Here is a 17,119-nt window from a genome sequence, read left to right as displayed (position 1 = left end):
GAACTTTTTCTTCTTTCGTTGTTATTGGTGTGATGATGAGTGGCTACTCGAAAGGATCCTGTAACATTAATGGAACCTATGAAAAAAGAGCTTTCTTTGATTTTGAGAGAACCTGTGACATCATCAACAGCAAAGAAGCATGCTGACTCCTGATTGACTGCAGACGACAAGTTGTGACATCATCAAGAGCAGAGGAAAATGCTGACTCCTGATTGGCTGCTGAATAAGATACGCTAGTTCGCACGAGGATGATGCTGGCTGCCCCTTGGTCTCTGCCCATCTGCTGGGGTCTCGGGTGGGGGGGTTCCCTGGACCCAAACCCAGGGCGTTGGGCGTGGGCGGGTGTGTGCTCACGGGGGCCCTCAGGATGAGGTGGCGGCTGTGTGTGTTTGTGCTCCCTGGAGTGCTCAGGTGTGGGAGATGCCGCTTTTTCAGAATCAGAATTCCTTTATTAATCCCAGATGGAAATTACTTATGTTACAGCCACAGAAAAAAAATCACAAATAAAAGAATAAAACATTTAACAAAGATAAAAGAAAGAATAAACTTTAAATAATTGTATAATTAAGTAAAACACTGTTAAAAAATAGGGATCAGATACACACACATTACAATAGTAGAAAATAAAGTAGGATAGATACTACTACTACTACTACTACTACTACTACTACTAATAATAATAATAATAATAATAATAATAACAATAATAATAATAATAATAATAATAATAATAATAATAATAATAATAATAATAACAATATTCAAATGATATACAAATATGATACATATATTTACAACAATCAAGCTGTGAGGTTACAGTGATGAATTATACAGTTTGATCTCCACAGGTAGGAATAATTTCCTGTGGCGTTGTGTGGAGCACCGTGGTTGGATCAGCCTGGTGCTGAAGGTTCTAAAGGTCCTAAAGGTGCTGATGGTGTTTCTGTGACTGACCAGCACATCATGGAGTGGGTGGGACTTATTGACCAAGATGACCTTCATCCTTGGACAGGCTCCTCCTCTCTGTCACCATTGTCAGAGAGTCCAGTTTAATCCCCACAACGTCACTGACCTTGTGGATGAGTCTGTTGAGTCTGTTGGTGTCTGTGACCCTCAGTCTGCTCCCCCAGCAAACAACAGCGTAGAGGATCACACTCACCACCACTGACTCATAAAACATCCTCAGCATTTTCCTGAAGATGTTGAAGGACCTCAGCCATCTCAGAAAATAGAGAAGGCTTTGGCCCCTTCTGTAGAGGGAGTCAGTGTTCCTCCTCCAGTCCAGTTTATTGTCAATCACCACTCCCAGGTATTTGTACTCCTCCACAATGTCCACACTGACCTCCTGGATGGAGACATTGCTGACTGGCCTCTTGGTTCTCCTCAGGCTCTTTTTGGCGAGGCATCTCTGGAGAGTCGGGTTTCCTCACTTTTTGCAAGTGACACTACCCTTGATGTATGTTAATGGTACTAAAAACTCAAATTTCTTAAATCATTTGTAATTACTTTTTCAAAATTGGCTCTGTAGCACCCCCTTTATATTTTCAAATAAGCAGCCCCTCGCGCACATTTGCAGTTTATATTTCAACATTTATAAGACTGTTAAATCTGATTTCAGGGACTCACATTTTAGCCTCTAGCTCTAAGAGGAATTATTATAGAGTCCTGACACTTGTGCACATCACTAAAGGACTGATAAGACTCAATGGATCTTAAAAGTATTTCCATATCTCATACAGTGTGGGCATGGCAAGCCTTCAACTCTGGTCAAGATCACCATTTTAACCCTTAAAACAGTAAATCTTATCGATCTGAAAACTTCACACAAATTATCACTGTACGACAACTAACACATACCAATAACAATAACTGACTGTAGACACAGCGCCACCTACTTGTGAACATGAGATGTTTTTTCACAAAACTTCATAAACAATTAATAAATTCATAAACAATCATAGGAAGGTCAGAAACCTGCCTCTCTGTAATCAGCTTTCTATGGCCAACATTTCAGACACTGCAACCTATGGTTTACAGACGTCAATCACTCTAAAGGTGTGTTCACACTGAACACAACTAAAGAGACTAATCAGGCAGAAAGGGCATAATGACAGAATATTCCATTGATACGTTATTTTTTACCTAAACGGGTGGTTTGGTTGGAATGCATAAGAAAGAGACATAAATGTCAAATCTGGGGCCAAATCTTAGAAAATGCTGGACTTCAGCTCCATATGACATGGACTAAAACCATCACCAACATGTTTTCATACAATATTATGCATTTTCATTATGTTTTTCACCGGAAAAAGTATTCTAGTGTTATTTAAGCATGACGTTGCCTTCCCCCGTCTGGAAGTTTTTTAAATAGTATGGCCTAGAAATGGGAAATTATATGATTTTTACAATTCCGATTCTGCTTAACAATTCAGTTCTTTATTGATTTTTGTTCGTAAAACAGGAGGACAAACATGTGGATTAGATCACAAACTTAATCTGTGACTCACTGATTGATCATATTCCTCTTTCCTGTCTCGGTGAATGGACAATCTAGAGACAGACGACATGAACTGGAGCGAGTACTGCAGCCTCTGGGCCAATCACACTCCGTCCCTTGGTTGGTTGGTTGGTTGGTTAGTTGGTTAGTTGGTTATCAGCTGCAGTATGAGCATGATAACTGCTGCTGGGTTGAGATTAATTCTGGAGCTTTTGAAAACATAATGTGTGCAAATGTTTCTACATATTTGTAGCGTTTCCTCAATTTGATGAAATTTCCACTAACAAAGTGTCATCCTTCAAACAAAAGAGGTTCAAATCAACATCTTTAATCAACATCTTTAACTTTTCCTTGTATTTTAGAGCAACCAAATGCAGCACAAGTTGTCATTTTGACCTAAAAAGCTGTTAAATGATCTAAAAAGCTGTGAAATGATCTAAAAATCAGGCTGAATGTTTTACTCCAATAGAAAACAATGAGATGTTCACAGGCAGTGGGGCCATGTGACATCATCAATCATGTGATTTCAAGATGGAGGAACACAGGCTCTAAAACTGTAAAGTAGTTTCATTTTTAAAATGTTCCAAGACAACTGTTGAATTCTCAGCTCTGTCAAAGAAAACACAATAGGGAGACCTGATCTTAGATACAAAGATGTGGCAAAAAGCAACACGGAAACACAAGAAATAGACTTAAAAAGTTGGCAACAAAACCTCAATAAATAAGGCTGGATGAAGAAATATCATTAAACCCAAACCCATATCATAGCACAGTCCTTGTTGTTATTGACCAACAGCAAATAAAGAAAGAGAGAGAGATAATGCCTATTAAATCTAAATGCTTCACTACTTTCAGCTCTCCATGTTTATACCAGGATAAAGTATGAAAATACCTTTTCCAACATTAATGCTCACCTAAGTGAACTTCCAAAAAAACATTAAAAAACAATAATCATTGACCTGTTGCTTGTGAAATATCTTAGATTGTAGGTGATTAAACGGTTTGACGTGGCAGCCGAAGAACTAGTAGTCGCAATAGTAGCAGTAGTAGTAGTAGTAGTAGTAGTAACAGTAGTAATAGCAGTAGTAGTATTGGTAACAGTAGTAGTAGTAATAGTAGTAGTAGTAGTAGTAACAGTAGTAATAGCAGTAGTAGTATTGGTAACAGTAGTAGTAGTAATAGTAGTAGTAGTAGTAGTAGTAGTAGTAATAGTAATAGTAATAGTTGGCTGAGAAGTGCAATACACATTTACAATTTTGAAAACAAATGCAAATAGCAAAACACTTTTACAAATGTTGAGAGAGAATTACAAATTATTTGTAAAAGTGTTGTGGTCATTTGTAAAAGTGTTGTGGTCATTTGTAAAAGTGTTGTTGTCATTTGTAAAAGTGTTGTTGTCATTTGTAAAAGTGTTGTTGACATTTGGACCTGGTTTACTGCCCTTTATTTCAGATCTTAGTGAGTCCGCCCCTGAGAGTGGTGTGGGAGCTGTGTGTCAAATAGAGAAGGATGTACATTTAGAACACATCATCAGTGGTGTTCTTTTGAATCAGGAGGTGTTTTGGCCTTTTTAATAATAGTCATCCTCAACAAAGGTGGCCAGCTACAGGGTTATCAAGCTTGAACTTGCGCCCCATAACTGTTCTCCACTCTCTACTATGTGCAGCTTTGGGCCACTTCACTCTTCTTCTTTCTTGGTCATTGGCGTGTTGTAACCAACTTGAATATGTGCATATCGCCACTTACTGTACATGTTTTATTTAATTAGTGAGGATGCATTGGCATCCTCACTAATTAAATAAATATATATCGTAATCGTTAAACTTTATAATAATAATAATAATAATAATAATAATAATCATAATAATAATCATAATTATAATTATGATTATTATTATTATAGTAGTAGTTATTCTTCTGCCAGTGCAAGTAACTCCAACAGTTTTCAACCAATTTTAAACAAGTTTGGTGTCAAAATGTTCAGCTACTTTTTCTGTTTCAACTTTTTTGTAACTTTTTCACTTTTTAAACAATTGAACTTCTTCACTTTTCACCTTCCCATTCACTTTTGAGAAAACTCAACTTTCAACCCTCCAACTTTGAAGTTCCACTGTTCAGCCATTCTTCAACCGATTTAAACCATTCAACTTCTAAAATGTTCACAAATCTGTTGTCTTTTATTTTCTATCTTCACATTTTCTCTATCTTTAACTGTTTTTGACCAATGAAGCTTCAAGCACAACCATTAAATCTTCATGTTCCTCAAATTAGAGTGGAGTACTCGTGAACTAAGAGTGTCTCAAAATTGTCAAACAAATTGTCATAACTTCCAAAATATTAACACAGAGACCTAATTTTCTCAAAAGTAGTAGATGTGTGTTTAGCTGCTCACAATATTACATTTTTAGTAAAAGGTTTATCAGTTTTTGATTTATCAAGCCTGAAGTGGACATAATCCCACAAATCTACAGGGTTGTTTCCATTGGGGAATCATCAAGTCACTGCTTAAAATCCATGGTTTTTCTCTCGTCCTCCTGGGCACACCTTTTGCCTTAAAAACATGAAATTTAACTCATTTGTAGTCTAAAGCCTTGTGATTCTCACAAACTGCCCAGTTTTTCTGTAAATGATTTAGTTTTCTATTTGTGATGTGTTTTACACAAGTTCCTCCTGGCTGTAACAGGCTAAATTCTGCTTGTCATCCTGTACACAACCTCCCACAGGTGCATGTGATCACTGCAGTTACCATGGTAACTAATTAGCTCGGATGACATTATTTAACCTTTCACCTATGACTTCATCTTTTAAATCTATCTTTCTGTGTGATTTACATGTTCTCTCCACCTTTTCTCCCTTTATAGGAACTTTTAACCCTTTCAGCCATTTTGTAACTGATTTAAACCAACCTTTAACATGTTCAGTTACTACCTGCAACCCATTACAACTTCTTTTTTTCAACTTTTTAACATTTTTCAACTTTTTAAAAACTTTTTTTTAACATATTTAAACTTTTTCAACCAATTTTAACTTTTTTTTTTAACCAAATCGTTAATATTAAGCTATTGCTAGGTTATTGCTATTGTTAGGTGAATGCTAATGATTTTTTCAACTTGTCACATTTTTCAACCCATTTCTTTTTTTTTCAACCTAATTGCTAATATTAAGCTATAACCTGGCAGGTTATTGCTGTTGCAAAGAAAACATCACACACACTATATATATATATATATATATATATATATATATATATATATATCAGAATCAGAATCAACTTTATTGGCCAGGGGTGTATGAATACACACGAGGAATTTCTTTTGGTGACCTGTGCTCTCTCAGGTAGTATAACATTAAATAATAACAATCAACTAGAATAAAGAAAAAGAAATAAAATAAAGAAAAAGAAAAAGAAAAAAGAAGTATAAACATAAATATAAGAGTAGTTAGACTAATATGTGCAAAGTAGATAATAATAATAGTAATAATAATAATAATAATAATAATAATAAAATAAAATAAGAATGCAATAATAATAATAATAAGATAATAGTGCAGTAGTGCATTGATGAGTAGTGCAAATAGGTGAACATTTAAATGAAAAAGTTATGTCCATGAACATTCACAGTGACAGGTTGTTCCAGGGTTGATATGTTTAGTTCCAGGTTATTTCACAGTAACAGAAACAGGTCTGACACTCTTTGACTGTTCAGTGTTGATCACAGTGACAGCCTGAGGGAAGAAACTGTTTTTATGGCGGGAAGTTTTGGCGTACAGTGATCTGTAGCGTCTGCCTGAGGGGAGGAGTTTAAACAGATTGTGTGCAGGGTGAGAGGGGTCTGCAGTGATGCTACCTGCCCGTTTCCTGACCCTGGACAGGTATAAGTCTTGGATGGAGGGCAGATCAACACCAATGATCTTTTCTACAGTCCTGATTATCCTTTGTAGTCTGTGTCTGTCTAGTTTGGTTGTAGATCCAAACCAGACAGTGATGGAGGTGCACAGAACAGACTGAATGATGGAGGTGTAGAACATGATCAGCAGCTCCTGGGGCAGGTTGAACTTCCTCAGCTGACGCAGGAAGTACATCCTCTGCTGTGCCTTTTTCCTGGTTGTGTCTATGTGGGAGGTCCACTTCAGGTCCTGTGAGATTGTGGATCCCAGGAACCTGAAGGAGTCCACGGTAGCCACTTTGCTATTCAGAATGGTAAGGGGGGTGAGTGGGGGGGGATTTCTCCTGAAGTCCACTGTCATCTCCACAGTCTTGAGTGGGTTCAGTTCCAGGTGGTTCTGACTGCACCAGAGAGCCAGCTGTTCCACCTCCGTCTGAAGGCAGACTCGTCCCCATCCCTGATGAGACCGATGATGGTGGTGTCGTCTGCAAACTTCAGGAGTTTCACAGAGGGGTCCCCTGAGGTGCAGTCATTGGTGTAGAGGGAGTGCTGAGTGACCGGGTGCTGGATGTGATGCTTCCCAGCCTTACTTGCTGCTTCCTGTCAGTCAGGAAGTTGGTGATCCACTGACAGGTGGAGGCCGGCACTGTGAGCTGGGTGAGTTTCTGGTGAAGGATGACCGGGATGATGGTGTTGAACGCAGAGCTGAAATCCACAAACAGGATCCTAGCGTAGGTCCCTGGGGAGTCGAGGTGATGCAGGATGTAGTTCAGTCCCATGTTGACTGCATCCTCGACAGACCTGTTTGCCCGATAGGCAAACTGCAGGGGGTCCAGCAGGGGTCTTGTGATGTCCTTCAGATGGCTCAGCACCAGCCTCTCAAAGGACTTCATGACTACAGACGTCAGGGCAATGGGTCGATAGTCATTAAGTCCTGTGATGGCAGGTTTCTTTGGGACTGGGATGATGCTGGAGCTTTTGAAGCAGGATGGTACTTCACACAGCTCCAGTGATGTATTGAAGATCCGTGTGAAGATGGGAGCCAGCTGCTCAGCACAGGCTTTCAGGCAGGAGGGAGACACAAATGGCGGTGCATCTGTTCTATGTTTTTTCCTATATATATATATATATATATTGAACATTTTGTTTCTGAAAAAAAGTAACTTGAACGTAATGATTTATGTTGGGAATACAAACATTTTACTTTTGCCTGTTTCGGTCTTGTCTATGTTTGAAGATTTGGTAACACAAACCATTTTATAATATTTAATTATTTACAGATACTTAGTAGTAAGAAAAACTCCAAAAAGGAACAGGTCACCTGATTGGCTGAGGAGGTTTTAATGAGCTGCAGGTGCAGCTGGGAGGGGCTTAGCTTTCCCACAGGGTCAGAGTGAGGTCACCCAGCTGGGAGGGGCTTAGCTTTCCCACAGGGTCAGAGTGAGGTCACCCAGCTGGGAGGGGCTTAGCTTTCCCACAGGGTCAGAGTGAGGTCACCCAGCTGGGAGGGGCTTATCTTTCCCACAGGGTCAGAGTGAGGTCACCCCTACACAGCCAGCAGCATCTCTCTCTGAATTTAAATTGAAACATTGCCAACACAGAAAAGGTTTTTCTTTTCCACTTTGATTTTTATTTCTGACTTACCTTTCACTTATTATTATTAATAATTAGATAACTGTTTATTAAATAATATGTGGACTGTGGGAGGACCAAACCTTTCCATTGTTTGGATGATGGCTAAAAGAAAATCTGCATTAAAATGTGACAAAATATGAATTTACCAGAGAACAGACCAACTGGTCAGTTTTATTTTATTACAACACAGACGTGTTTCTATTCAGTCTGTGTCACTAACAGCTCAGTAAAGCCTTCCCACCACAACCCACAGTGTTTATTTCTATACACACAATTTCTCCTACTTCTCCGTATGTTTCCATCACCATCAAGCTACCTCAAACGCCAAACAGGAAATAATGTTATCAAAATAAAAGCATGATTTATTTAACCAGTGTCACGGTCTGAGTTTACCTCCGTACTGAGATTCTAACCCTAATCCTAACATAATCCAATGAACAAATAAAACACGTGTCCGTTCACTTTGAAAAAAAATAAACAAAAATTAATAATTTTTTTCTAGCAAAAATTTATTTTTCGTTAGTGCGCATGTGCGCGCATGTCCATATTAGGGCTGAATGATTTTGGAAAATAATCTAATTGCAATTTTTTTCCTCAATATTGCAATTTAGATTTAAAATGCGATTATTTTTTCAAGGGCCTCGTCATGTATTTTTCAATGAACACAAGCAATAAATCAATCTGGTTCATAATAAACAATTTCAGATTTATTTAAACTTTAAATAAATACAAAATGTTAATTTTAAAGCATAGATTACAACAATAAAGCAAACAAATCTGTGGCTTTACCTTTTCAACATTAGAGATGGGTATACTACTACTCTTATCAATCCGGTACTTTATCGATATTTTATTTTTTTTTAATCAATGAAAAAACACAAAATAACAAAAAAAAAAAACAAAAACAAATAATGAATCTGTTTATTTTTGAAGATTTTTAACAATAAGGCAATGAAATGAAAAATACAAAATAAATAGTTCTAAATAAAACACTATAAATGCATAAATAAAACAGCAAAAAAAATACCGTATAAATATTTTTTTTATATTAACAAAACACTAAATCAACTATCTAAACAATACAAATATTAAAATGAAGCATATCAAACAACTTAACAATGAAAAATTGTGCAAAAAGAGAATTAGTGACTCTGATGCTGCTGCACTGGCTCGTGACAACAAGGCTAATTATGTTGATTTATCCCTGTTTTAACATATTAACTCACAACGTTTTAGCTGTAAGATAATATATGATCGTAAATCACTACTCCAACTAAACATTGTGGGCAGCCGAGGCACAGTAGCGGCCGATGGGCGGGGAAACCTTGGACCGCTACGCCAAAACGACCCAGCGTCCCACGAAGCAGCGGGTTTGCTTGCCAGCACTCGCCGCCACTAGAACAGACGGGAGAAGCGTGGTGCCACGGAGGACTATCAGCTAGGCTAAAGGCTAAGCCGTGGAGAACCCTGCATGGCACGCACACACAACTCATCTGCTTCAGCTGCTCTGGTTCTGCAGCGTCACACACACTTTTCTGACTCAAAATCACAATAGCTGCTTAAACAGCTTTGTTTTACTGTAATGTGCAGTTTTTTGGCTGAAAACAATAATAAATGTGTCGATAGCATTTACAGACGCCTACTCATGAAGTGAGGCGAGCACTGTCTACAGTAGCCCCTCCCATCAGTCAGCTCCGCATGTGGGACTGACAGGCAGCACGACACTATCAATGCTTGTCTGAGGATTAACGCCACCTTAATAATACCGGTTACAGGGCTGATAAGGATGTAGCTTGTCGGTGCAAAAAAAAAAAAAATAATGATGAACGATATATTAGTTTTTTTACCTGCTGATCTTACAGATTGGAGGACAAAGTGTGATTTCATTAAACTGGCAAAGAGGGACAAACAGATGTGTGTAATGTGCTCAAAAACATCTGGGTGTGAAAGTGGTGACACGTAAAGGAGCAGCTTGAAGAGTCTTAAGGATCAAACCATCTGCTATGCTATGTCTGAAACCTCTGTTCTGATTGACTCAGATCTGACATTCAGCATCAGATCAAATCTATCACAAAAACATCTTCTACCACCTAAAGAACATCTCCAGAGTGAAAGGTTTAATGACTCAAAGATCAGGAGAAACTGGTCCATGCTTTTATCTCCAGCAGACTGAACTATTGTAATGGTCTTCATCAAACATCTACAGCTGGTTCAGAACGCTGCAGCTCAGGTCTGAACCAGAACAAAGAGGTCAGAACACATTAGTCCAACATTGGCAGAGCAACCTTTTTTACAGTGGAGGAACAGCTTATAATCTTAAACAAATATAATGCATTTAAACAGTGTAACGCACCAGGAGGCGGAGCTTTTATACTCCCTCAGATCTGATCCACTTCATAACTTGGTCCTGACCAGGTTAAGTGTTGCTGAAGTGTAAAACTATGAATAATTAAAATCCATAATTCAGAACAAAAACAACACTGTTGTTACAGAAAAGGCAGGAATGAAAAAACCCAGACAAGAAGCTGCTGACACTGTTAAAGCATAAAGGTGTTATATTATTTATCATATAAATCCATTGTGTTTAGTTCAGTGTTAAATAGCATACCTTTAAACAGATCTCAAGGACAACCTTCTTCCACCTCCGTAATATCTCTAAAATCAGGAATATCTTGGCCCAGAGTGATGCTGAAAAACTATGCATGTATGTGTTACATCTAGACTAAATTATTGTAACTCTATACTGTCAGGATGTCCTAGTAACTCACTAAAAAGTCTCCAGTTAATTCAGAATGCTGCAGCTAGAATACTAACAGGTACTAACAGGAGACAGCCTATTTCTACAGTATTGGCTTCCCTTCATTGGCTTCCTGTAAAATCTAGAATAGAGTTTAAAATCCTCCTGTTAGCATACAAAGCTCTACATGATCTAGCTCCTGTATATCTATAGAGACCTGTTAGTGCCCTATTGTCCGGGCAGATCACTCCGCTCTCAGTTTGCTGGTCTTCTGGAAGTTCCTAACGTGTCAAGAAGTAGAACAGGAGGCAGAGCATTCAGCTACCGGGCTCCTCGCCTTTGGACCCAGCTTCCAGTCTTAGTACGGGAGGCTGCTACTCTCTCCACCTTTAAGGCTGAACTCAAAACCTACTTATATGCTGAAGCGTATACCGTATAATAGCATTAACTTAACCAATAGAGCGGACATGGGCTCGTTGCATTTTACAGTCCTTGGAGTCGCTGTTAGATTTCAAATAAACGGGAAGAGATTAAAATTCTGATGTAGCTGGTTATGTTATTTACAGTCCGTATAAACAGGACTGAATCATAATATAATCTAATCGCTAGAGCAGACATGGGTTCGTCTGTAAACAGTCGCATTTACAGACCTTGGAGTCGTTGTTAGCTTACCAATAAATAGGAGAATATTCATCACCTTTATAATAAGTGCTGACTAGGCCACTAGGAGTGAGGCCCAAGGCCAAGATAGGCTGACTTGATATTAATGTATCATGTTTTTCTGCAGTCAGTGTCTTCTCCTCGTCCTTCTCTCTCTGCTCTGATACAGGTGTTGTGAAGCTGATGATAGCAGTTCCTGATCTGTGGTTCACGGCTCAACTAGTCTGAGACACTCTGATGTTCTATCTCTCTATCCTGTTCTGTTGGTCCTTCTGTCCACTAACCTCAACCAGTCCACGCAGATGGCTGCCACCTCTGAACCTGGTTCTAACGGAGATTTCTTCCTGTTAAAAGGGAGTTGTTTCTTCCCACTGTCACTAAATACTTGTTCATGTGGATCTTGTTGTGTTTTTACTTTCTTATTATGAATTTTATATTTTGATAAGCGCATTGAGATGACTTTGTTGTAAATTGCGCTATACAAATAAAGTTGAATTGAATTGAAATTACTCCACCAGCTTCTTCCCGGCCGCTCCTTTCACTCTTCCCTCTGTCTTTCTTTTGTCATTATCCTCTTCAAAAGCTCCATACATGAGGCACCCACTATTTAGTCCTCTGTCTTAAGGCTCAAACATACTCAGGCGGACTCCGCGCTCAACGGACTCTCATCTGACCTCAAACACTCGAGCAGACTTGGAGCGGAACGTCACATAGTGGTTGCCTGTGAAATTTCTTTAAAATCCTACATTTCCCAGACGCTTTCCCCACGATCCTACAGTTCCCACAATCCTTTGCGCACTGTTTACCTTTTTAGTCATGGCGTCCTATACTGACGATGAGGAAGAGGAGCTGCTTTGGAGCGTATTTGGCCAAATTTGCTCAATCTTTTCTCTGTCCGGGAGCGTGAAACAATTAACTGTGGCTGAGCTGAACACTCCGGAACTGTGAATCACCCGCAGAGCACACATTGTGTTGCAGAGAAGGGTGATGTGTTGACGGAAATCCGTCGTAGGGGCGGAAAACTTTAAACCCTGTGCTATAAGCAACAGCAGGTTTTGCAATGCCACAGTCAGGAAATATGTCTTTGCTCCGCTCATGCTGATGGAGGCTTCACGTAGTTCCAGTGTGGTCTGCCTCTGCAGCTTCATCTTCAACTGTCTTGTAGTTGCTTCACAGCAGTCGTTGAGTATGACATGGGACTCCAGTTTACTTCAACAAGCTGCAACGTTTATTTGACCAATCACTCAAAAATGGCATACAGCTTATAATTATTCTGTTCAGGTCACACACACTCCCTCACTCTGCACACTGGTCGAGCGACCAGCGCATTCATTCGCAGTTAAAGGGCCACGCACCCACACACTCACACTGACAATAAATGTTATGTTCAGGTCCTGCATGGAAATTCTTCAACTCTTCCAATTAAAAATACTGAACGCTGGAAAGTTTACACAAAGGACCAGTATGTTTTAATATTCAAAATCAGTTTTATTGTCAAGTAGAGTTTTTAGACAATTTTGACAAGTTTGGTGTCAATAGGCTCAATAATCTATAATATTTCAAATTCTGTTCTCTCTTTCAGTTCTCTCTTTCAAGTTCTCCGAGGCACCGAAAAAAATCTTTCTTTTTTATTACTCTAAACCTAGGTTAGTGCTATCTGGGGTGATTGGACGGGGGTCTTGGGTTCCGTTGGGGGGGCTTGCCATCAATGCTGCCTCAGGGTCAGTTGCTTCTGGGTAATTGGCCAGGGTTCTTGGGTGCCGGTGAGGGGGTGTTGCCACCAATGCTACCTCAGGATCAGTTGCTTCTGGAGTGATTGGCCAGGGTTCTTGGGTACCGGTGGAGGGGCTTGCCACCGGTGTTGCCTCAAGATCAGTTGCTTCTGGGGTGATTGGACGAGGTTCTTGGGTGCCGGTGGGGGGGTTTGCCACCAATGCTTCCTCAGGATCAGTTGCTTCTGGAGTGATTGGCCAGGATTCGTGGGTGCCGGTGAGGGGGCTTGCCACCGGTGCTGCCTTGGGATCAGTTGCTTCTGGGCCTAGGGTCTTGCGTCTGCTGGCTCTAGACCTGGCCACTGGAGGGTGCTCGCTGGTTTTTCCCTGGGCGTGGATCTTGGCCCTTCTGCTGGGGCCTTGGATGGAGGGCTCCCTGGGCCCTCTTCGGGGGTTGGGTGTTGGGGCAAGGATAGGTTTGGAAGGTTGGCTGCAAGCAGGGGTTCTCGTAGCGGGTGTTCGGGGCGGCAGCGGGGTGTGTTGGGTCTTGGTCCTTCTGCTGGAGTCTCGAATGGGGGGCTCCCTCGGCCCTCCCTGGGGGTTGGATGTTGGGGCATGAATAGGTTTGAGAGGGCGGGTGCTAACAGGGTTCTTCGTAGCGGGTGTTCGGTGCGGCAGCTGGGTGTGTTGGGTTTTGGCTCTTCTGCTGATCCCTCCCCGGGGGTTGGGTGTTGGGTCATGAAAAGGTTTGGGAAGTTGGGTGCAAGCAGGGGTTCTAGTGGCGGGTGTTCGGGGAGGCAGCGGGGTGTGTTGGGTCTTGGCCGTTCTGAGGCGGTTGGCTGAAGCCTCTTGGATGCAGCTTTTTATGGAATTGATCAGTTTCCTCTGAGCTGAACCAGGCTCAGCATCCATCTCCTGTATTTTACTTAACCCACCACTCATCACAAACTCTTGGCAAGCTTCACTGTCATGATGCATAACCTTGCTGAACTGGCCAAGCACATGATTTAAGATGTTGCTGGGAGCGTTGCTGAGGAGAGGCTCTAAACTGGGCAGGTGAGTGCACTTCAGCAGGATGTTCTTCAGAGCCTTCTTACTTTTGAGCCGCAGGTCCTCCAAACTGCTTGCTCCCGTGTAAAACTGCAGTAATTTAGGCAGTAGGCCTGCAGTGGCTACAGCGTTGGCGTGCTCTGGTGTGTGATGTCCGATCTGACCAATGGACCATACGGTGGCCTCCTTTATGTGATCATCATCCTCCTCGGACAGACAGATGGCCAGCTGTTGCAACCCCTTGGAGAGGATGACGGCCATAGCGAGATTTTCACTATGAGAAGCGACGTATCCCAGCATCATGATCCCGGGAAGTTTCATGCTTCCACGGCTTTTATCCAGGTAGTCCACCACCTCCACTAAACCATCACAGTTCACAATCACCTGAGATAACTGTGCACTGTGTTTGACCACCTCCCACATCAAGGTGATGACATCTTTCTTTACATATTCATCCGGGTCCTGGAGGCAGATCATGACATCTGGCAAAATGTACGCCGCGATCACCATCTCAGCCAGTTCTACTGAGTGTTTACTGATCTGAATGAGAGTGAACAGCACCTGCCTTTTCAGTTTGACATCAGGGCTGCGGATAATCTGTTTCAGGAGTGCGATGGTGCCAGTGTTGACCTCCTCCCGATCCAGGTCATTTGTGTGCAGGGACAACAGCAGAGAGGCTGCACCTGCATCCACCACAGCCTGAGAAAGCATTGTATTTTGTTGTGCGATGTAGGCCAGGGCCCAGGCGGCAGCCTCTTTTACCTCAGGGTCAACAGCTCCCAAACAGGAGACCAAAATATCCAACCCACCACTGTCAACCACAGCCTGGGAGAGCTCAGGGGAGTGTTTGGCCACAGCATGCAGCACAAACACTGTAGCCTTCTTATAATGATGAGGCTGTGAAGGAATAGACCAGATCAACTGATGCAGGATGTCTTTCTTCACCACAATCCTAGCCAGCTCTTCACTGTGTTCTACCAGACGGCCCAGAGCCAAAACTGCATTGTGCTGGATGCTGGGATCCTCATCCAACATGAAAAGACGCAACTGGGAAATCATTTTTTCCTTTTGGTGGACCTTCATGTTCTCAGAGTTGATTGACAAATCAGCAACCATCTGCTTAAATTCCATCCTTAATGTCTGGGACTGATCATAGGCTTCAATCATCTGTTGCTGAATCATGGTGGGTTTGTCAGAAGATGACTCCATATCAAGTGTTTGGTTGAAGAGAGTGCTCTCCATTTTGTCTCAAAATTTGTTCCTGTAATTCCTTGTTGAAGTAATGAACTTGTTCTTCTTTCGTTGTTATTGGTGTGATGATGAGTGGCTACTCGAAAGGATCCTGTGACATTAAAGGAACCTATGAAAAAGGAGCTTTCTTTGATTTTGAGAGAACCTGTGACATCATCAACAGCAAAGAAACATGCTGACTCCTGATTGACTGCAGAAGACAAGTTGTGACATCATCAAGAGCAGAGGAAAATGCTGACTCCTGATTGGCTGCTGAATAAGATACGTTAGTTCGCACGAGGATGATGCTGGCTGCCCCTTGGTCTCTGCCCATCTGCTGGGATCTCGGGTGGGGGGGTTCCCTGGACCCAAACCCAGGGCGTTGGGCGTGGGCGGGTGTGTGCTCACGGGGCCCTCAGGATGAGGTGGCGGCTGTGTGTGTTTGTGCTCCCTGGAGTGCTCAGGTGTGGGAGATGCCGCTTTTTCAGAATCAGAATTCCTTTATTAATCCCAGATGGAAATTACTTATGTTACAGCCACAGAAAAAAAATCACAAATAAAAGAATAAAACATTTAACAAAGATAAAAGAAAGAATAAACTTTAAATAATTGTATAATGAAGTAAAACACTGTTAAAAACTAGGGATCAGATACACACATTACAATAGTAGAAAATAAAGTAGGATAGATACTAATACTACTACTACTACTACTACTACTAATAATAATAATAATAATAATAATAATAATAATAGTAATAACAATAATAATAATAATAACAATATTCAAATGATATACAAATATGATACAGATATTTACAACAATCAAGCTGTGAGGTTACAGTGATGAATTATACAGTTTGATCTCCACAGGCAGGAATAATTTCCTGTGGCGTTGTGTGGAGCACCGTGGTTGGATCAGCCTGGTGCTGAAGGTTCTAAAGGTCCTAAAGATGCGGATGGTGCTTCTGTGACTGACCAGCACATCATGGAGTGGGTGGGACTTATTGACCAAGATGACCTTCATCCTTGGACAGGCTCCTCCTCTCTGTCACCACTGTCAGAGAGTCCAGTTTAATCCCCACAACGTCACTGACCTTGTGGATGAGTCTGTTGAGTCTGTTGGTGTCTGTGACCCTCAGTCTGCTCCCCCAGCAAACAACAGCGTAGAGGATCACACTCACCACCACTGACTCATAAAACATCCTCAGCATTTTCCTGAATTTGTTGAAGGACCTCAGCCATCTCAGAAAATAGAGACGGCTTTGGCCCCTTCTGTAGAGGGAGTCAGTGTTCCTCCTCCAGTCCAGTTTATTGTCAATCACCACTCCCAGGTATTTGTACTCCTCCACAATGTCCACACTGACCTCCTGGATGGAGACATTGCTGACTGGCCTCTTGGTTCTCCTCAGGCTCTTTTTGGCGTGGCATCTCTGGAGAGTCGGGTTTCCTCACTTTTTGCAAGTGACACTACCCTTGATGTATGTTAATGGTACTAAAAACTCAAATTTCTCAAATCATTTGTAATTACTTTTTCAAAATTGGCTCTGTAGCACCCCCTTTATATTTTCAAATAAGCAGCCCCTCGCGCACATTTGCAGTTTATATTTCAACATTTATAAGACTGTTAAATCTGATTTCAGGGACTCACATTTTAGCCTCTAGCTCTAAGAGGAATTATTATAGAGTCCTGACACTTGTGCACATCACTA

At 41.2% G+C, this 17,119-nt stretch overlaps 1 pseudogene; it reads right to left on the bottom strand.

Moving 5' to 3' along the window:
* Positions 1-13,047: 13,047 nt before the first annotated feature.
* On the bottom strand, positions 13,048-15,513 carry LOC114471502 (sperm-associated antigen 6 pseudogene; annotated as a pseudogene).
* Between the last annotated feature and the right edge of the window lie 1,606 nt (positions 15,514-17,119).

This window comes from Gouania willdenowi, chromosome 10 (genome assembly GCF_900634775.1).
Source record: "Gouania willdenowi chromosome 10, fGouWil2.1, whole genome shotgun sequence".
In the NCBI taxonomy this organism is placed as follows: Eukaryota; Metazoa; Chordata; class Actinopteri; order Blenniiformes; family Gobiesocidae; genus Gouania; species Gouania willdenowi.
The sequence above is the reverse complement of the archived record's forward strand: the minus strand, read 5'-3'. Positions and strand labels throughout refer to the sequence as shown.